Below are 22,912 nucleotides of genomic sequence, written 5' to 3'. Positions count from 1 at the left end.
CATTAAATAAACATGGCTTCCTTTCTAATCGCCTCAGTGTGTCCCATCTCTCTGACTTTGAGACAATCATCCAGCTGTTAGCAAATGTGAGTCCACTAACCACAGGAGCTTCACCTGGGATTTTCCCAGTGGCCTTGCAGGTTGTGCGAAGAACCTGACTGGAGATGCAAATATGTGTAGCCCCTTGTTGCTGATTAGACAGCCCCCAAGGAATCACACTCCACCGGCCTCTTTATAAGCAAACTGCTGACTCACCTCTGACTTGGCACCACCCTGCTGACTCCCTTGTACTTTCACCCTTCTTCCTTTTGAACACAAGCTCCTGTAACCTTGCCTGGGAATCCCATGACCTTATGTGAACTTCCACTACACAACAGCCTGGGAGCCCAAGATGCCAGCGCCATGGGCCCATGCTCGCCCAGCTGTGCACATGCAGAGCAAGGAGGTTGAAGGAGGTCACAGAGGAGGGGACAGTCTGGGAGCTCGGCCTCCTCAGTGACTTCTTGGAGGCCTTGGTGCAGATGACAGACAAGGCTGGGAGGGTCCCAGCCCACAACGCACCTCCTGGCCTCCTACCAGTTCCTGGTGTAACACCAAGGAGCTGAGGACCTTGCAAAGCACAACTTAGTACACTGGAAGGAAGACAAAAGAAACCTTGTAGATCCCCCAGATGGGTTAGATTCCACTCCTTGAGACAGGGAGATGGTGCATCCAGTACAGCACATATGTCATTGTGTGCAAGGACCAGGGTTCAAGCCCCTGACCCTGACTCCCAGGAGGGAAGTTTCATGAGCGGTGAAGCAGTGCTACAGGTGTCTCTCTCCCTATCTCCCCTGCCCTCCCAATTCCTCTATGTCTCCATAAAGAAGAGGAAGGAAGAAAGGAAGGAAGGAAGGAAGGAAAGAAGGAAGGAAGGAAGGGGCACAGAGCCCCAGCAATAACCCTGGTGGCAATTTAAAAAATGAAGAGGAGAGGGAGAGGGAGAGGGAGAAGGAGAGAGAGGGGTAGGAGAGGGGAGAGTGGAGTAAGATCTGGGAGGAGGAGGAGGAAGGGTGGGCAGGGGTTCACCCATTGAGTGCACATGTCCCCATGAGCAAAGACTTGGTCCCCACCTGCAGGGGGGAAGCTTCACAAGTGAGGAAGCAGGGCTGCAGGCCTCTCACCCTCTTTCCCTTTCTATCCTCCTCCTCTCTCAATTTCTCTCTGTCCTGTGAAATAACAGAAAGAAACAAACAAAGAAAGAAAGAAAAAAAAAAGAGAGAGAAAGAAAGGGGGAAACAATCTATTCCTTTAAAATATTCCTGTTCATCAGAAATGGTTATTAATTTTTATATAGTTTTTTTTATTTTAATTATAATTAATTAATTAATTGAATAGAGACTGCCATAAATTGAAAGGGGAGTTAGAGAGGGAAAAAGAGAGACACCTGAGGGTCTTCAGGAGCAGTGGATTCATAGTGCAGGCACTGAGGGCCAAGTGGTGGCACACCTGGTTAAGCACATGCATTACAGTGCTCAAGGACCCAGGTTCAAGCCCCTGGTCCCCACCTGCAGGGGGAAACATCAGGAGTGGCAAAGCGGTGCTGCAGGTGTCTCTCTGTCTCTTCCTCTATATCTCCCCATACCTCCTCAGATTATCTGTCTTAAATAAATAAATAAAAGTAAAAGTAAAACAGAGTGAGACACCTGCAGCCCTGCTTCACCACTCCTGATGATTGCCCCTGTAGATGGGGACACTTGCTATGACATGAGTGAGCCCGGAGGGCATCATAATAAGTGGAGTAAGTCAGTTTCAGAGGACACATGCTGCAGGACTCATTTATGTGTGGTTCCAGGAGTCACTCATTCACAGAGATAGAATGCTGGTTGCCCACAGGTGCTAGTGTTTAGTGACTCTCGGGTTCTAGTCTGGGAAGATAAAACCATGGGTGAGTGAGATAGCTCACCTGGATAGTACATGTGCTATGTACTATGTGTGCAATGGATAGTGCATGTGCTATATACTATCTGTGCAACAGTTTCAAACATGGTCCCCACCACTTTGGTGACTCTATTTCTCCCTCTGTCTCCTCTCCTTCTTTCTATCTGAAAAAGTCAGCCTGGAGATACAAAAGTGCAGCAAATAAAAAGAAGGGAAGAGGGGGGTGGGCGGTAGTGCAGCAGGTTAAATGCACATGGCACAAAGCGCAAGGGTAGTGTAAGGATCCCAGTTTGAGCCTCCAGCTCCCCACCTATGGTAGGGGGTCACGGGTGAGTAGGGGTGTCTGGGGGGGGGGGTCGCTTCACAAGCAGTGAAGCAGGTCTGCAGGTGTCTTTCTTCTGTCTTCCCTTCCTCTCTTGATTTCTCTCTGTCCTATCCAACAACAACAGCTATAACAACAACAACTAAAACAATGGCAACAAAATGTGAAAAATGGCCTTCAGGAGCAGTGGATTCATAGTGCAGGCACCGAGAAAAAAAAAGGAAGAAAGAAATAAAGAAAAGAAAAGAAGGAAGGGGAAAAAAAGGGAATGATTTTTTTGCCTCCAGGGTTATTGCTGGGGCTCGGTGCCTGCACTATGAATCCACTGCTCCTGAAGGCCATTTTTCACATTTTGTTACCCTTGTTATAGTTGTTACAGATGTTGTTGTTGGATAAGACAGAGAAAAATTGAGAGAGGAGGGAAAGACAGAGGAGGGAGAGAAAGACAAGACACCTGCAGACCTACTTCATCGCTTGTGAAGCGACTCCCCTGCAGGTGGGTAGGTGGGGGCTTGAACTGGGATACTTTACGCCAGTCCTTGCCCTTTGCGCTACCTGTGCTTAGCCTGCTGCGCTACTGCCCGGCCCCTATAAAAGATTTTTGAGATGGATGATTGCAAATGAATATACTGTGTTTATTTTTTTCCCACCAGGGTTATTGCTGGTGCTCGGTGAATTATACTACGAATCTACCGCTCCCGGCAACCACTATTTTTTTTTGTTTCTTTTTTAAATTTTTTAAAATATGTATTTGTTTTACCTTTTTTTAAAAAAGATTTTATTTATGAGAAAGATAGGAGAAGAGAGAAAGAACCAGACATCAGTCTGGCACATGTGCTGCGGGGGATCGAATTCGGGACCTCATGCTTGAGAGTCCAAAGCTTTATCACTGCGCCACCTCCTGGACCACTATTTTCCCTCTCGTTGCCCTTGTTATTTTATTGTTGTAGTTATTATTGTTGTTATTGTTATTGATGTTGTCGTTGTTGGATAGGACAGAGAGAAATAGAGAGAGGAGGGAAGACAGAGAAGGGAAGAGAAAGACACCTGCAGACCTGCTTCACCACCTGTGAAGCGACTCCCCTGCAGATGGGGAGCCTGGAGCTGGAGCTGGGGACTGGAACCTGGATCCTTCTGCCGGTCCTTGCGCTTTGCGCCACCTGTGCTTAACCCGCTGCACTACAGCCCTACTCCTTTGTTTCTATTTTTTATTTGACAGGACCAAGAGAAATTGAGAGGGGAAGAGGAGAGAGAGAGAGAGAGAGAGAGAGAGACCTATAGGCCTGCTTCACCACTCTTGAAGCGTCTGTTTTCCTTGCAGGTGTGGAGCGGGGGACTTGAACCTAGGTCCTTACAAATGGTGATATGTGCGTTTAACCGGATGTGCCACCACCTGGCCCCCGCAAATGAATATGTTGTATGCCAAAGACATGTACTTTTAAAATGTGCTGGGAAGTAGCATGCCCAACAAAGTGTACATATTATCATTTGCAAGGATCCTGATTCAACTCCCCGACCCCCACCTGCAGGGAGGAAGCTTCACGAGCTGTGCAACTCAACTGTAAGTGTCTCCCTCTCCATTTCTCTCTGTCTCTATCAAAAAAGGGGCTGGGCGGTGCACCTGGTTAAGGGCACACATTACCAAGTGTAAGGACCCAGGTTCAACCCCCCCACCAGCAGGGGGTCCACTTCAGCAGGTTTGTAGGTGTCTTTATATATATCTGTCTCCTCATTCTCTCTCAATTTCTCTCTGTCTTATCTAACAACAACAACAACAACAAAATTAGAAAGGAAAAAATTGGCCACCAGGGCTCCCCAGCAATAAACTAGAGGCAAAAGAAAAAAAAAAAAAAAGGAATATGGCCGCTGGAAGCAGTCATCATGCAGGCACTAAGCCCTGGCAATAACCCTAATGGCAAATAAATAAATAATGCAAAGAAATTAAATCAATAAAAATGGTCAAGATGGCAATTTTCACTTCACCACAGTTAATGTCAAGATTAAGATTTAAAAAGGGGGGGGAGCAAGATGTCTAGCCAAGACCCACTACAGCCCTGGAATCAGAACCAGAGCCCGGGAATCTGCATTCCAAGCATCTTTGGGCCCCACTTCCTAATCTATCCTCAGCCTCCTGCCACTCACCCTTTCATGCCAGACTTTTCAGAGAACTGCTCCATTCATGGTGCAGACACACAAGTCAGGAGATGGCTCTGGTGGTGACAGTGGTCCCTGGACACCAAGAGGGGAGGGGTTCAGTGCTGGGAGGAGTGAGGTAGTCTACTCAGGACTGGCATGCTTTTCTTGGGTGACAACCCAAGTTCAGGGTTAGGGTGCAGCCCTAACCCTGGGTGCAGTAAAGCTTTCAGCTCGGGGAGCCAGGAGCTCTGCAGCCGAGGTTCACAGCATTTCCCACAAAGCTGTGCGAGACATCCCGGCTGAATACAGTTATCGAACATTCCAAGACTGGCTGATGCTGCTCATTTTACGGCCTTGCACTATTGTGCAATGGTCATTTCCAAGGAGTCCGGAGTTGTGGGATCATGTGGTCACCCTGTCCCCCACCGGGAAGTTTTTTTTTGTTTTTTTTACGAGGGTAGACCATGCCAGTGGCAGGGCCATGTGAGATTTTTATAGGCAGTCACATGTCTGGATGAGGAGAGTTGGTGTTAACTTTCCTGCATAGAGTTCAGACGTGTGGATTTAGTTTGTGGGGTGAACAGAGGGCATGTTGTTCCTTCTGCTTCACTCTGGAGCAGGGTGATACCCACGACAGGTAATTCTGCTAGGGAAGTAAGTAAGGAGGTAAGAGACTGTTGTATGCTTTACATTGGGTTGTTCTAGCTCTCCCCCTGCCAAGAAAATTGGTTCAGTCCTGCTAGTTTCGCGGGCCTGCTTGTCCCCGCCCCAAGGAACACCGAGAGAGTTCCAGTGTTCCAGAGTTAGTGCTTGGCACTGCCACGGGGAAAGAGGAAAGAGAGTTCTGTTTGGTGAGTAGTTTGTCTTAGTTTATAAATCGCTGTTCCTGAATAAAGAAATACAACTTCCCTGCCCAGCCGTATGTCTCTGGTCGTCTCTGTTACCCGCCCGTGAAGCTAGCCCGGCCAGCTGGAGCCTCCGAATTTTAACAACAAATGGCTCCCACATGGACCTGACCTGAGCATCTCTCAGATAAGTGAAGACAATTTGGCTACCTATGTACTATGGCCTTCTCTTCTGCTTGTGAAGAGATCTCCAAAGGCCTCTGCTCTTTCTTCACGAGACTGTTTTGCTGTTTCTGGAACATTTATCTCTGGACCACTCTGTGGTTTCCACTCGCTCAGGCGAACTCAAAACAGCCAGCGGAGTCAGGAAGAGCCAGCGGGCAAGAGGCGAGGCGCGGAGCTGCTGTTTCCACCTGGTTAAACAGCCAGCCAGCCGGCTGCGCCCAGACAACCCCGCGCACCGCGCCCGTAGCCCCACAGCCCTGCAGCCCGCAGGAGGCCAACGCCACCACACAGGAGCCCGACGCCAACACGCAAGAGCCCGATGCCAACACACTGGAGCCTGATGCCAACACGCAGGAGCCCGATGCCAGCACGCAAGAGCCCAATGCCAGCACGCAGGCCAGCCCACAGGAGCTGGCTCTCCACCGCGTGGCGCAGGGCACTGGACGTGTGATCCCTCCACGCTGCTTGGCCACTGCGAACAGGGCAGCAGACATGGCAGGGCCATGGGGCAGGGCTGCGGCAGCCTATCATGGCCGCCACCCCTGGGCACCTCGGCCCGCGCCTTCTACAAGGCTGGCCCGCCCGCCCTCGTGCTATGAATTCTGGACAGATCCTGAACCTCCCGGGCTCCCTGCCGAAACTGGGCACACTGGCCGAGATCCTCAGCTCCGGTCTGAAGACAGACAAGCTGGAGTAAGCAGAGATTCATGCAGAGATCGCAACCGGCAATTCCTTGAAGTGGAGCTGCACGGGAAGCCACCTCCGGATGGTGACCCCCCCCAACAACTAAGACAGTACATATCTAAATTCGTGTTTAAAATGACATGTTTTCGTAACAAAGGTTTCTCTCCTTGTGTATTAATGACCATGTTTATGTGTATGTTTAAAGTTTGGTAAACAGTAACTTTAAGGCTAAATTCTTACTAGTCAAAGTTAAATGAAAAAGGTTTTCAACGTAATTCTCATAAAGATAAAATTAACTTACATTTAAAGTCTGAGGTAAAAATTAGTTAACAATCAATATATTTTAACTAAGTTGGTCTAAAGACCTGCGTACACCTAGGGTGTGTCTCCATCTTGAATGGGTATAACAAAAGGTTAAATAGACTTGTTGATATGTAAAACTCTCAATTACCTTCTCTATTAGAAATGGTAGATTACACAATGGCTATGCTAATTATTCTCATGCCTGAGGTTTCCTTTCCTGTGCACACCTAGGGTGTGTCGCCATCTTGAATGGGTGTAACAAAAGGTTAAAAAGACGTTGTTGATATGTAAAAATCTCAAATTCCTTCTCTATTAGAAATTTTAGATTGTGCTGTGGTTATGCTAATAACAAGTTTTGTTTCATAGTAAGTAAATTGCAGCCAGCTGCCTTTGGGACTCTAGGCCGTTCCCCACCCCCATGCAAATGCCTGTCGAGGCAAGTACGCCCCCCAGAGGCAAGAAGTGTTTTTTTAAGCTGATAAAGTTTTGCCCACAGAGGCAAAAAAAATGGCCCCCTCAGGCCTTCCCTTGGCAACACACTGGTTCTTGTTACTTGCTTACATGTTTCTCCATGTTTGTGCCAGTTTCTTTTTTAAAAATGCCTGTATGATAGAGGTTTCTGTTCACCCCACACCCCTGATACTTTGGTCATTTAATTAAGAAGAAAAGGGGGGATTGTTGTATGCTTTACATTGGGTTGTTCTAGCTCTCCCCTGCCAAGAAAATTGGTTCAGTCCTGCTAGTTTCGCGGGCCCTCTTGTCCCCACCCCAAGGAACCCCGAGAGAGTTCCAGAGTTCCAGAGTTAGAGAGTGCTTGGCGCCACCACGTGGAAAGAGGAAAGAGAGTTCTGTTTGGTGATTAGTTTGTCTTAGTTTATAAATCGTTGTTCCTGAATAAAGAAATACAGCTTCCCTGCCCAGCCATTGTCCTCGAGTCTCTGTTACCCGCCTGTGAAGCTAGCCCAGCCAGCTAGAGCCTCCGAATTTTAACAACAAGAGACAACTACTAGATGGAATACAGAGAGTTGAAATACATGAACGTAAAGAGAGAAAGAAAGAGATAAAAATAGAAAGAAAGAAAGAAAGAAAGAAAGAAAGAAAGAAAGAAAGAAAAGGGAAAGAAAGGAAGAGAGAAAGAGGAAGCAAGAGTGCTGGGAGACAGCACAATGTCATATATATATTTTACCACAATTAATGTCAAGATTAAAAAAAAGAAAACTAGATGTTTCTCAGAGCCTGGGAATCTGCATTCCAACCATCTTTGGGCCCCACTGCCTACTCTACCCTCAGCCTTTCATGCCAGACTTCCCAGAGAACTGCTACATTCATGGTGCAGACACATAAGTCAGGAGATGGCTCTGGTGGTGATGGTGGTCTCTGGACACCCAGGAGGGATTCAGTGCTGACTTTCATGTCTAAGGCTCTGTGGTTTCAGGTTCAATCCCTGACACCACCATAAACCAGAGCTGAGCAGTCTTCTGATATATATATATTATAAAACATAGGAAGAAAGGAAAGGAGAGAGAGAAAAAGTAGTGTCCAAACTCAAGATTTAAAAAAAAAAACCTTTGCTTTTTTAACTTTTTTAATATTTATTTTATTTATTTATTCCCTTTTGTTGCCCTTGTTGTTTTATTGTTGTAGTTATTATTGTTGTTGTTATTGATGCTATCATTGTTGGATAGGATAGAGAGAAATGGAGAGAGGAGAGGAAGGTAGAGAGGGGGAGAGAAAGACAGACACCTGCAGACCTGCTTCACCGCCTGTGAAGCGACCAGGGCCCTGCACTAACAGTGGAGGGGGGCAACAGAACCGTGGGGGTGGGTGCAGTGTAGAACTACACCACTTTAATCTCATAATCTTGTAAACCATTTTTAAACATTAATAGAAATGTTTAGATACAAAGTTATAGGTCTAGGAGGCTGCTCAGTGGTTAGAGATCACACCTGGACTCCATCCTAGACACCCACATAACAGCACCAATGGAGCTCCAAGGATGACAGAGTGGTGATATTCTCTCTCTCTCCCTCTCCCTCTCCCTCTCCCTCTCCCTCTCCCTCTCCCTCTCCCTCTCCCTCTCCCTCTCCCTCTCCCTCCCTCTCTCTCTCCCTCTCTTTTTCCCTCTCCTTCTCCCTCCCTCTCCCTCTCCCTCTCCCTCTCCCTCCCTCTCTCTCTCCCTCTCTTTTTCCCTCTCCTTCTCCCTCCCTCTCTCTCTCCCTCTCTTTTTCCCTCTCCTTCTCCCTCCCTCTCTCTCTCCCTCTATTTTCCCTCTTCCTCTCCTTCTCTGTCTCCCTCTCTCAAAATATAGAATAAAACATTGACTAGAATATGACTCAGTGTTTTTACTCATGTGTGAGATTCTAGATCCATTCCTCTACACCGTGTTAAAAACAAAAGTAGAGGTTAGATAGTGGTACACCGGGTTGAGCACACACATTCCCATCCCCAAGGACCTGGGTTTCAAGCCCCCAGTTCCCACCTACATCAGAGCAGCATCGTGATAGATGAAGCAGTGCTGCAGATGTGTGTATATGTGTGTGTCTCCCTATATGCCCCTCACCTCTCAATTTCTGTCTGTCCTTATTTGATAATTAAAGTAAAAAAAAACAGTACATGTATAGTTTGTACATGGCTGTGCCAGGTCACATCTTTATGACCTTGGTCCTGTCCTTCAACTTCTCTGCAGATCCAGCCACCTGTGGGCTTAGAATTGCTTTCCCCTCAGGGCATATCAAACTTGCCCCAGCACTGGGAAATGGAGAAGGATACACTGTCCTCAGCATGTTCCTGGAGCAGGCAGAGCAGATGGGCTGGGAGCCTGAAGCAGTTAGGGGTTGGGGTGCACAATGCCCAAAGACCCCCAAAGCTGCAGAGGGAAGCACTGGCAATAGGTAGCAGCTTGCTTTCCTAAAGCCACCTCCAGCACCTCCCGTGTACTTTCACTCCCAGTTGGACAGCAATAGAAACATTGCAGCAGGGCCCAGCAATAGCTCACTGGGTAGAGCACACGTTACCGTGTGTGAGAACCTGGGCTCAAGCCACTTGTGCCCATCTGCAGGGGGGGATGTTTCACAAGTGGTGGAGCAGAGCTGCAGATGTCTCTTCTCTACTCCCTTCTATTTCTCCCCATCACACCCTATCATAAAAACAAGGTGTGTGTGTGGGGGGGGGGGATAGCCACCAGAAGCAGAGTCACTGTGCAGACAGAGTCCCAGAGATAACCCTGGTGACAAATACATATATGTATACTGAACCCATTGATGATGCTTTGCCTTCATGGCTTAATCGCTTTTCAAAGGCTCTTTTAATGGAGTTTTTTTTTTTTTAGACCTTGATCCCCATTAACATCTAAGTCACAGAAGGTATTTGGGGCATTGTTATTTCCTTGGAGGAAGGTATCTACTTTTCCAGGTCTCCAGATCACACACACACACACACACACACACACACACACACACACACACACACACACACACACACTGGGACATCCTGAAACCATTTTCACCCAAAGCAAAGACAAATTTTTCTAGTCCTCCCCAAGCACTCCAAGAGGACTGCAACTGAGTAGACAGTCTGCTTTGTTTTCACTTAGTTCAGAATGAAGATGACTAACCACTTAAAACGCCTGAGTGTCAAATTCCTTCTCTAGGGCACATATCAACTTTGCAAAGCAAATAAATGGAGGTAGAGAAGGGCCAAACCAAACAGAATCTCAGACTTCTCCTAAAAACAATAACCAGTAAAGCATGCACAATTACTGAGGACCCCTTCCTCACTGGTTAGTTGCTATATCCAGTTACATTTCCTGAGGTATAGAATTCTCTGCCAGTGATCTGTGGATGTCACAAGTGCCACTGGCAATGCCAGGAAGTACCATTGCTGCGATATTGTCTGCAAAGTGACATTTGCCGAACATTCTTGAAGACAACCCTTCCTAGAAACTGAATGTGTATTATTTAATGCCAGGAGAAGCAGCCCTCTCTCTCTTCTTAACCCCTTCCTACTTAACTCAGAGCAAGCTTGTCTCATCGCTCTTCTCTCCCTTCTCCTCCTTCATTTTCAGTACCTAACCTGATTGGCCCGGGGACTAGTCCTGTAAACAGTTTCATTCCTCCATATCTCTCCATTATTTCTGCTAATTTTCTGCTAGTTTGGGTGTGTGTGTGTTGGGGTGGGGGGAGTGGGATCTAACAAAAGGAAAATGCATTGCATTGGCGATAGAATGTTACTGAAGTTAAAGAAGAGAAAAATGTACAAGGGGATAAATAAATATTGCTGACAAGGCCTTCATTCTGAAATGACATGGATCAACATTTCAATATATATTAGACTTTCTCTGATAATAGATTGTGGTGGGGTGTGTGTGTGTGTGTTAAAAAATGGGGTGTGTGTGTGTGTGTGTGTGTTAAAAAATATATACAGTCATTCTGCATAGTATCCTGAATTCTGCTTTGTCAGCTTGAAAATGGCTGCATTGGGGCTGGAGAGACAGCATAGTAGTTTAGCAAAAAACTCATGTCTGAGCCTCTGAGGCCCCAAGTTCAATATCCAGCACCACCTTAAGCCAGAGCAGAGACATGCTCTAGTCCTATTTCTTCCCCCCACCTCCCTCCCTCTCTCTCTCTCGATATACATATATATGTATGTATATGTATATATATATATGTATATGCATATGTAATTGAAATAACAGAAAGAGAAAGGAAAGAAGAAAGGAAGAACACGACTATATTCCATTTACTATTGTAACTAAACCATGATTTAAGTCCCTAATCCTGTTTGGACATTTGGCTTGTGTCTCACTATAGTCAACAGTGCAGTGAGAATTTTTACCTCCTTCATGACTATCTTCTTAGGGTGGATTCCTAGACATGGGATCGCCAAACTTTGACCACATATTGCTGAACGGCCTTTCAGAAACTTATTCCCATCCCCCAAAGGAGAGAGAGGGACTCTCCGCTGCCCTCCAAAGTCCTGTGAAGTGAAGCTAATGTTTTCCCAGAGGTCTTAATGGTTCAAACACCAGTTGATGAAGGTTCTTGAGTCTAAACAAACCCCTTTCTCCCACTGCCAAGGACGCTGGCCTTTCCTAGAGCTCACAGGAAGAGGCAGGCTCTCTCGGGAGGCTTGGAGACAGATTAGATGCTAATATGTCAAGCTGGGGCCCCGGTCCTGCAGTAAGACCTTCTCCGCTGCTCCCCTATATCTGCAGGGGGCACCTGCAGTGCTAAGGGTACTCCAGTGCCTAGGGGGTCTGCCAGCAAACATGGCCTGTATCTTCAAAGAGTCAACCTGGTGGCTCCTTGAGCCCATATCCATCAGACACCCCTCTGGACTCTGTCCAGTCAAGCTCAAGGGCAGAAGAACGAGATGCTCCAGAGGGCAGAAGCTGGCCCTAGAATGTACCTGGTACCTGGTAGCCTTTCCTAAGCTCTCACACACCTAAGTGTACCCCTGCCTGGGATCATCCCCATCTGTGCTTACCCATGCCTGAGACTGCCCACATCTGTGTTCATTCCATTTGTGACAATCTACACCTGTGCTCATCCATGCCTAGATGACCCACAGCTGTGTTTATTCCATTGACGGTTACCCTCACAGGAGTTTGCCCTGCCTCAGATTATTCACACCTGTACTCAACCCACTTGAAATTTCCCACACTGGGGACCTGGCAGTGGTGCATCCGGTTAAGTGTACAAGTTACCATGCACAAGCAGCTGGGTTCAAACTCCAGCTCCAGGGGGGATGTGTCACAAGTGGTAGACTGTAGTTGTCTGTAGTTGTCTCTCTCTCTCCCCTCTCCATTTCTCTCTATCATATCAAATAAAGAGGGGAAATGGCTGCTGGGAATAGTGGATTCATTGTGCAGGCACAGGGCCCAAGGAATAGGAAGGAAGGAAGGAAGGAAGGAAGGAAAGAAATAAAGAAAGAAAGAAAGAGAAAGAAAGAAAGAAAGAAAGAAAGAAAGAAAGAAAGAAAAGAAAGAGAGAGAAAGAAAGAAACTACCCACCCCATTTGAAATTGCTCGATTACTCACACTTAACTTTCCCCGGCTTGTGATAATTCACAGCTGTGATTATTCACACCCATTCTCAGCCAATCTGAAATTATCCACACCTGTGCTCACCCATGCCCTAAATTATCCACACCTGTGCTCACACAGGCCTGAGGTTACCCACCCCTGTGTTCATAGCCCTGTGCTCATAGCTCAGGCTCACCCACATCCGCGCTTACCAGCAGCAGCAACAGCAGCAGCAGCAAAGCTGGGAGAGCACAGACTGGCCTCCTTCCTCGCCCTTCTCCCCCAGCCAGGCAAGAAGTTGACCAGGACAGGCCTACCGCTTAAGAGGAGAGGTCCACATGAGAAGCATGTGAGCACTAGGGCCCTTGTGACCCCCAAAAGGGGGTGGCCCCGTGACCTCCATCCCAGGCCAGTGAAGAAAGGGGGCATCACTCTGCCAAACTGTTCAATGTGGGAGACTGATGAGCTAGGACTTTCCCTTTGAAGTGACCCCCTGTCTCTGGAAATGTCAGTGTGGTTTGCATAATTGAGACAATTGGACAGATTGGCCTTTCAGAAGCCCTTCAGCCAGGCCTGGGAGCCTGGAGGGCTGCATGTGGTCTGAGGAGCCCTAATTCTCTTGCAGATCATCTGGGGGGAGGGGCAGAGGTCAGGGCAGGCAGTGTGAGCCCCTCGTGATACCCTCTCTCTCTGGGCGCTCCCAACCCTGCATCCCTACTCTATTCTGCATTGGCTGTATTCACAGTCACCTCCAAACAGCTACAAACAGTGGCTTTGGGGTGAGAGGGTGTTGCCAGAACACTATGCATGGGAGTTAAGTTGTTGTTAAGTTGTTGTAGCGCTCATCTAAACAGGAAAGAAAGGGCAGGGGTAGATAGCATAATGGTTGTGAAAAGAGACTCTAATGCCTGAGGCTCCAAAATCCCAAATTCAGTCCCCTGCACCACCATCAGAGTTTAGCAGTGCTCTGGTAAAAAATAATAATAATACAAAAATTTTAAAAATAAACAGGAAAGAAAGCCCCAAACCCTGAAATTCACCTCTCCCTCTCCCTCTCCTGTCACCAGTGTTATAGCTGGGGCTTGGCACTGTCACTAAGAATCCACCACTTTGTATTGTTATGTGGAAAACTAGGAAATGTTATGCATGTATAAACTATTGTATCTACTGTTGACTATAAAACATTAATCCCCCAATAAAGAAATTTTAAAAAATAATGAAAGAAAATTTTAAAGAATCCATCACTCCTGGTAGCCATTTTTCCTTTATTTGTTTTTTCTATTTTATTTGATAGGACAGAGAGAACTTGAAAAGGGAGGAGGAGAAAGACAGAGAGAAAGAGAGATACCTGCAGACCTGCTTCACCACTCTTGAAGCTTCTCCCTGCAGATGGGGAGAAAGGGTTTGAACCCAAGTCTGTGTTGCTCTAGTCTCTCAACTCTCCCTGTTTCTAGTTCATAAAATAAATCTTTAAAAAGTTCAAAAATAGGGACTTCCGCAGGCAGGGCTACGGAGCAGTAGCAACTGTGTTTCTCTCCTCTCCCGGGTCAACTAGGAATACCAAAGGAGACCACCTGGGACCACAACAAGGCAGGACTACAACGAATTCAGGAACCCACCAAATCACTGGTGAGTGCAAACACATGTGGCTCCTGGACAGGAAGGAGCCTAAGGAGAGATTGAGCAGCAGGTAACAGTCTGGCAGTTTACCAGTTGAGGCACCTCCAGTCTGCTTTACCAACAAAAAGACTGCTGAAGAGATGAGAGGACCCCCCCTAAGACTCACCAAATGCAACAGTGAGTCTCCATTGCTACTGCTCTCAGAGGCTGGAGCAGCAGGAAGGAAGCCCCGTGCTGACATCTGGGAGCACTGCTAGGAAACTAAGAAGAAGAGCTACACCTCAGTAGCCTAGCAGTGGGGCTGTATAGTGGGAGACTTTCCAAATTGTTCTTCTGATGAGAACATGGTGAATAATTGCCTTAGAACCTATAGACTATAAACAGGACTTGTTTAGAAACTCACAGAGCCCAGCAGTGCTGCCTGGCTTTGCAGAGAAGCTGAATTAAGCCCGGAGCTTTGGATCCTTGGGGTGTGAGAGTCTCTTTGTACTAACCACTGTGATATCTCTACCCAACCCTGCTTTATCTCTTGCTCAGGAGTGAGTGATTAAGCTAAGAAGCCTATTTCTAAGTTTAAAAGCCCTCAGGATCCCATAGCCTACAGGGAAGAAAAAGAACAAAAGAGGCTTTTAACAGCCTCTGTGCTCCAACTCAGGGACTGAAATAATATTGAAACAACTGTTAATTTCACAAAATAATGAAGTCAACATCCAAATGCTTGTCAGAGGAGTGAGTAAAGAGTTTGAAAGAATTGTTATCAGAAATGCAGAAACAACAAATGAAACTCTGGAAGAAAAAAATAATTATCTCAAGGTTATTAAAGAGCTGAAAGCTGAAATAGTTGAGTTAAGAACACAACTAGCTGAACAAGCTAAAACAATATCAGAACAAGGTAACAAAATAGATGAACTCCAGAAAACAGTAGCGGGGAGAGAGAATAGAATAAATGAGGCTGAAGTCAGAATTAGCAAGATTGAGGATGAATTAGAGACACCTAAAAAAGAAGTAAGAGATCTCAAAAAGAGATTAAGAGATACTAAAAACAACAACAGAGACCTATGGGATGACTTCAAAAGAAATGATATAAGCATTATTGGCTTACCAGGGGAAGAAAGGGAGGGGGAAAAAGCATTCTTCAGGACATAGTAGCTGAGAACTTCTCTAGTCTAGACGGCATAAAAGACATACAAGTTCAAGAAACCCAGAGGGTCCCAAACAGAATAACCCAGACTTAAAGACACCAAGACACATCATATTTACAATGGAAAGGAACAAGGATAAAGAAAGGATCCTGAAGGCTGCAATAGAAAAACAAAGAGTCACATACAGAGGACAACCCATAAGATTAGCAGTAGACTTCTCCACACGAACACTACAGGCTAAAAGAGAATGGCAAGATATCTGTCGAGTGCTCAATGAGAAAGGCTTTCAACCAAGACTACTGTATCCTGCTAGACTGTCATTCAGACTAGATGGAGGCATCAAAACCTTCCTAGACAAGCAACAGTTGAAAGAATCAACTATCACCAGGCCTGCCCTGAAAGAAGTTCTGAAAGTTCTCCTATAAACCATCAGACCACCATAAATATGCCATATATCAAAACACTCTAAAAATCTACAAGAATGGCATTAAAATATTTTCAATCATTGGTATCAATAAAGGTCAATGGCCTGAATTCACCTATCAAAAGGCACAGAGTAGGAAGATGGATCAGAAAACATAACCCAACAATATGTTGTCTACAAGAAACCCACCTACTCAACAAGATAAACACAGACTCAAAGTGAAAGGATGGAAAACTATCATACAAGCCAATGGCCCACAAAAAGGGGCAGGAACAGCTATTCTCATATCTGACACGATAGACTTTAAAATAAATAAAATTTAAAACGATAGGGGTGGACATTACTTAATACTCAGAGGATCAGTCAACCAAGAGGACTTAACAATTATTAACATCTATGCACCCAATGAGAAGCCATCTAAATACATCAAACATCTACTGAAAGAGCTACAGCAATGTATTAACAGCAACACAGCCATAGTAGGGGAATTCAATACCCCACGCTCTCAACTTGTCAGATCATCCAGGCAGAAAATCAATAAGGACATAAGAGAGCTAAATGAGGAGATAGATAAACTAGAACTATCAGACATTTTCAGAGTCATTCACCCCAAGAAACTTGAATACACATTCTACTCAAGTCCACCTGGGTCATTCTCAAGGACGGACCATAGGTTAGGCCACAAAGACAGCATCCACAAATTCAAGAGCATTGAAATCATCCCAAGCATCTTCTCAGACCACAGTGGAATTAAACTAACACTTAACAATCAACAAAAGATTAGTAATAGTCCCAAAATGTGGACGCTCAATAGTACACTACTTAACAACTACTGGGTCAAAGAAGAAATAAAGAAAGAAATCAAAATGTTTTGAGAGTTCAGTGAAAATGAAGACACAAGACAATGAGAATTCAGTGAAAATGAAGACACAATATCAAAATATTTGGGACACAGTGAAGGCAGCACTGAGAGGAAGTTCATAGCCATACAAACACACATTAGGAAACAAGAAAAAGCTCAAATAAACAATCTGATTTCACACCTTAAAGACCTAGAAGAAGAAGAACAAAGGAACACTAAAGTAACCAGAAGGGCAGAAATAACTAAAGTTAGGACAGAAATAAATAACATTGAAAATAAGAAAACCATACAAAAGATCAACGAAAGTAAATGTTGTTTCCTCGAAAGAGTGAACAAAATCGACAAACCTTTAGCCAGACTCACAAAACAAAAAAGGGAGAAGACCCAAATAAATTGGATCATAAATGAAAGGGGAGATATCACAACAGACACCACAGAAATTCAACATATCATGTGAGGCTTCCATGAACAACTATATGCCACCAAGTTGGAGAACCTGGAAGAAATGGACAATTTCCAAGATGCCTAGAACTTGCAAAATTAAATAAAGAGGAACTAGATAATATGAGCAGCTCATCACAACTAATGAAATTGAAACAGTTATCAAAAGCCTTCCCATGAATAAAAGTTCTGGACCAGATGGTTTTACAAATGAATTCGACAAAACCTTCAAAGAAGAACTAATACCTCTACTTTTAAAAGTCTTCTAGAAGACTGAAGACACTGGAATACTCCCTTCCAGCTTCGATGAAGCCAACATCACTTTGATACCAAAAGCAGACAGGGACACACAAAAAAAGGAAACTACAGATCAATATCTCTGATGAACATAGATGCTAAAACATTGAACAAAATTCTAGCCAAGGGAGTCAGGCTGTAGCGCAGCGGGTTAAGCGCAGGTGGTGCAAAGCACAAGGACTGGCATAAGGATCCCGGTTCGAACCCCGGCTCCCCACCTGCAGGGGAGTTGCTTCACAGGCGGTGAAGCAGGTCTGCAGGTGTCTATCTTTCTCTCCTCCTCTCTGTCTTCCCCTCCTCTCTCCATTTCTCTCTGTCCTATCCAACAACAACAACAATAAAACAGCAAGGGCAACAAAAGGGAATAAATAAAATAAATAAATATTTAAAAAAATTAAAAAAAATTCTAGCCAACTGGATACAGCAGTATATTAAAAAGATTATTCATCATGGCCAAGTGGGGTTTATCCCAGGCATGCAAGGTTGATTTAATATACATAAATCAATCAACGTGATCCACCACATCAATAAAAGCAAGACCAAAAAGCACATGGTCATATCAATAGAGGCAGAGAAAGCCTTTGACAAAATACAACATCTCTTTAAGATCAAAACGCTACAAAAAAATGGGAATAGATGGAAAATTCCTGAAGATAGTGGAGTCTATATATAGCAAACCTACAGCCAACATCATATTCAGTGAAAAACTGGAAGCATTTCCCCTCAAATCAGGTACTAGACAGGGCTGCCCACTATCACTGTTACTATTCAACATAGTATTGGAAGTTCTTGCCATAGCAATCAGGCAGGAGAAAGGAATTAAAGGGATACAGATTGGAAGAGAAGTCAAACTCCCTATTTTCAGATGACATGATAGTATACATAGAAAAACCTAAGGAATCCAGCAAGAAGCTTTTGGAAATCATCGGGCAATACAGTAAGGTGTCAGGCTACAAAATTAACATTCAAAAGTCAGTGGCATGCAAACACTAAGTTAGAAGAAGATGAAATCCAGAAATCAATTCCTTTTACTATAGCAACAAAAACTATAAAATATCTAGGAATAAACCTAATCAAAGAAGTGAAAAACTTGTACACTGAAAAGTATGAGTCACTACTCAAGGAAATTGAAAAAGACACAAAGAGTGGTCAGGGAGGTGGTGCAGTGGATAAAGCGAAGCCCCGGCAGCACATGTACCAGAGTAATGTCTGGTTCTTTCTCTCTCTCCTCCTATCTTTCTCATGAATAAATAAATAAAAATATTTTTAAAAAATAAAAAGATGCAAATAAGTGGAAAGATATTCCATGTCCATGGGTTGGAAGAATTAACATCATCAAAATGAATATACTACCCAGAGCCATATACAAATTTAACGCTATCCCCATCAAGATCCCAACCACATTTTTTAGGAGAATAGAACAAATGCTACAAATGTTTATCTGGAACCAGAGAAGACCTAGAATTGTCAAGACAATCTTGAGAGGAAAGAACAGAACTGGATGAATCACACTCCCAGATCTCAAATTGTATTAGAGGGCCATTGTCATAAAAACTGCTTGGTACTAGAACATGAATAGACACACCGACCAGTGGAATAGAACTGAGAGCCTAGAAGTAAGCCCCCACACCTATGGACATCTAATCTTTGACAAAGGTGCCCAGACTATTAAATGGGGAAAAATGAGTCTCTTCAACAAATGGTGTTGGAAAAAATGGGTTGAAACATGCAGAAGAATGAAACTGAACCACTATATTTTATCAAACACAAAAGTAAATTCCAAGTGGATAAAGGACTTGGATTTTAGACCAAAAACTATCAGGTACTTAGAGGAAAATATTGGCAGAACTCTTTTCTGCAAAAATTTTAAAGACATCTTCAATGAAACGAATCCAATTACAAAGAAGACTAAGGCAAACATAAATTTATGGGACTACATCAAGTTAAAAAGCTTCTGCACAGCAAAAGAAACCACTACCCAAACCAAGAGAACCATCACAGAATGGAAGGAGATCTTTACATGCCATACATCAGACAAGAGGCTAATAACCAGAATATATAAAGAGCTTGCCAAAATCAACAACAAGACAACGAATAACCCCATCCAAAAATGGGGGGAGGACATGGACAGAATATTCACCACAGAAGAGATCCAAAAGGCCAAGAAATACATGAAAAAATGCTCCAAGTCTTTGATTGTCAGAGAAATGCAAATAAAAACAACAATGAGATACCACTTCACTCCTGTGAGAATGTCATACATCTGAAAAGGTAACAGCAACAAACGCTGGAGAGGTTGTGGGGTCAAAGGAACTCTCCTGCACTGCTGGTGGGAATGTCAATTGGTCCAACCTCTGGAGAACAGTCTGGAGAACTCTCAGAAGGCTAGAAATGGACCTACCCTATGATCCTGCAATTCTTCTCCTGGGGATATATCCTAAGGAACCCGACATACCCACCCAAAAAGATTTTTGTATACCTATGTTTATAGCAGCACAACTTGTAATAGCCAAAACTTGGAAGTGCAAACCAGGTGTCCAGCAACAGATGAGTGGCTGAGCAAGTTGTGGTATATACACAGTGGAATACTACTTAGCTATTAAAAATGGTGACTTCACTATTTTTCAGCCGATCTTGAATGGAGCTTGAAGAAATCATGTTAAGTGAAATAAGCCAGAAACAAAAGGATGAATATGGGATGATCTAATTCTCTGGTAGAAGTTGAAAAACAAGATCAGAAGAGAAAACACAAGTAGACCCTGAACTGGAGTTGGTGTATTGCACCAAAGTAAAATACTCTGGGGTGGGGTGGGGGGGAGAGTATAGGTCCAAAAAGGACAACAGAGGATCTAGTGGGGGTTGTATTGTTATGTGGAAAACTTAGAAATGTAATGTACAAACTGTTGTATTTACTGTCGAATGTAAAACATTAATCCCCCAATAAAGAAATTTAATAAAATTTAAAAAATAATAAAAAACAAAAAGTTCAAAAATATGGGCTGGGGACATAGCATAATGGTTATGCAATAGACTTTCATCCCTGAGGCACCAAAGGTCTCAGACTCAAGCCCCAGCATCCCATAAGCCAGATCTGAGCAATGCTTTGGTCTCTCTCTCTCTGTATCTGTCTTTCATTAAAATAAATAAAATATGATATATATGGGTTGGAGCCAAGATGGTGGCTGAGAGACAACACCTAGTGTGAGCTCTGCAAGGAAGCTGCTTTCAATCTGGGAATCTCCGCCACCAGGTTCCAGATGATACCATGATGCCGACCTGACATCCCTGGGCAGACAACCCCATCATGTGTCCTGGAGCCCCACCTCCCCAGATTCCTGCCCCACTAAGGAAAGAAAGAAACAGGCTGGGAGTATGGATCTACCTACCAACGCCCATGTTCAGCTGAGAAGCAATTACAGAAGCCAGACCTTCTACCTTCTGCATCCCATAATGACCCTGGATCCATACTCCCAGAAGGATAAAAAATAGGAAAGCTATCAGGGGAGGGCATTGGATATGGAGTTCTGAAAGTGGGAATTGTGTGGAGTTGTGCTCCTCTTATCCTATGGTCTTATCAATATTTCCATTTTATAACTAAAAATTTAAAAATGTGATAAAGATATATGTATACATGGTATTAATCTTTGAATAAATAAAAACTATTTCTAATTTTTAATTTTTTTCAAAAATATGTTTTTATCCAATTTCTCTCTTCTATAAATGGAAAAAGACATAACACGCTTTTTCTCCATCTTACTTCCTTGCTATTTGTACCTAGTGTCTCTGCTTTTCTTGGTTTTCTCATTTCTTTCCATAGCCCTATAGCCCTAATCTTGGCTGATGCATGAAAATGGTAGCAACTAGACCAAGCTTGGGTGGTTTGCAGTTTTCACAAGTTGCACAGAAGCAGAAAGTATTGCCGAATATGTTCTTTTTCGTTTTGCAAGTACCCTCTCGGCTAGATTCCTAGAACTGAGATGGCAAGGGTGAGTGGTAAATGCATGTGAAACTTTGCCTTGCAAAGTTGCAAGATTCCCTCCTCCATCGTATTTTCTGCTACGTTGCGTTTCCAGCAATGTTTTGTGAGAGTTGGTGTTTCCCTGTCTCACCACCAACAGAACAACAGACTGTGGAAGATCTGGATTTCTTACTAAGAAATCACATCTCAGGGCTAGCGGTGGCGCACCTAGCACACACATTATAGTGCACGAGGACCCAAGTTCAAACCCCTGGTCCCCACCTGTAGGGGGAAAGCTCCATGAGTGGTAAAGCAGGGCTTCAGGTTTCTCTCTGCCTCACTCCCTATCACCCCCTCCCCTCTCAATTCCTATCCAATAATAAATAAAAATTAAAAACTAAAGAAAAATAAATCATGTCTCTGTGTAGTTTATGTCTATAATTTTGGAGATGCTCTGTTCTGGTGCCAGGTAGTGGTACACCCAGTGAGTGCCCACATTACTATGTGTAGGGATCTGGGTTCAAGCCCCTGGTCTCCACCTGAAAAGTTGAAGCAACGCTGCTGTTGTCTCTCTGTCTGTCTACCTCTCTACCTTTCCCTCTCCTCTCTAGAACCTGGGTTTGAGCCCCCCTTTCCCATCTACAAGAGAGGCAGAACTCTTCACTAGCAACGAAACAGGTGTGCAGGTATCTCTCTTTGTCTCTCCCTATCTCCCTGTCCCTCCCAATTTATTTTGGTCCTACCAAATAAAATATAGTAAGAAAAAAAAATGTCCAAAAAAGAAAAAATGGCCGTGGGTAGGGGTAGATAGCATAATGGTTATACAAAGAGACTTTCATGCCTGAGGCTCCAAAGTCCCAGGTTCAATCCCCCACACCACAATAAGCCAGAGCTGTGCAGTGCTCTGGTGTTTCTCTCTGTGTCTTTCTCTCTCTGTATCCCTCTCAAAAATAAAATAAATATTTTTTAAAAATGGCTATCAGGAGTGTTGGATTTATAGTGCTGGCACTGAGTCCCAGGGTTAACCCTAGTGACAATAATTAATACATACATAACATACATACATAAATACATAAATGGAAAGGAAAACTAGGTTGTTTTTTAATAACAAAATCAAAAGTAGGGCATTTCCCTTCATTGTTAGTTTTAAATAATTTATGACTTACTTACGAACATATTTGTATGAGAGGAGAGAAAGAGTGGGCCAGAGACCAGAGCACTGCTCAGCTCAGGCTTAAGGTAGTGCCTGGCATTGAACTTGGGTCTGCTTGGACCTCTAATATGTGAGCCCTATAGTCTCACTTGTGAGCTATCTCTGAGCCCCTTTCCTTTGTTTTGAAAGCTTGTTCAAACATGTAATAGGGACAAGATCACTCCAGGCTAGCCGGAGCTAGCCGGAGCTAGAGTCCCTAACCTGCCCCTCGTTCTGTTTCTAGAATCCCTCTTGGATGTGCAGGGGACTTGGGGGGTGGGGTGGCACCAGCTGACCTCATTTCTTGTCTGACCCTAAGGACCTGCTTTCCTGTTCTTTGTCTCATCCTCTTTCCTTTTTGGCTTCTCAGCGGCTTATGTCGCAACCACACTGGCAGATGATGTGCAGTAGGAGAACAAACACGTGAGAAGAAACCAGCCAAATACTTAATATATCTCCAGTTTCCAGAATCATCTCAACAGTGAAGAAGAGCAAAAAAAAAAAAAAAAAAAAAAAAAT

General features: G+C 44.3%; 1 protein-coding gene across 1 annotated transcript in view; it reads right to left on the bottom strand.

The window, feature by feature from the left end:
• Positions 1-22,912, bottom strand: part of TRPM1 (transient receptor potential cation channel subfamily M member 1) — a 142,156-nt gene that overhangs the window by 104,882 nt on the left and 14,362 nt on the right. The window lies entirely within an intron of this gene.

This window comes from Erinaceus europaeus, chromosome 20 (assembly GCF_950295315.1).
Source record: "Erinaceus europaeus chromosome 20, mEriEur2.1, whole genome shotgun sequence".
In the NCBI taxonomy this organism is placed as follows: Eukaryota; Metazoa; Chordata; class Mammalia; order Eulipotyphla; family Erinaceidae; genus Erinaceus; species Erinaceus europaeus.
The sequence above is the reverse complement of the archived record's forward strand: the minus strand, read 5'-3'. Positions and strand labels throughout refer to the sequence as shown.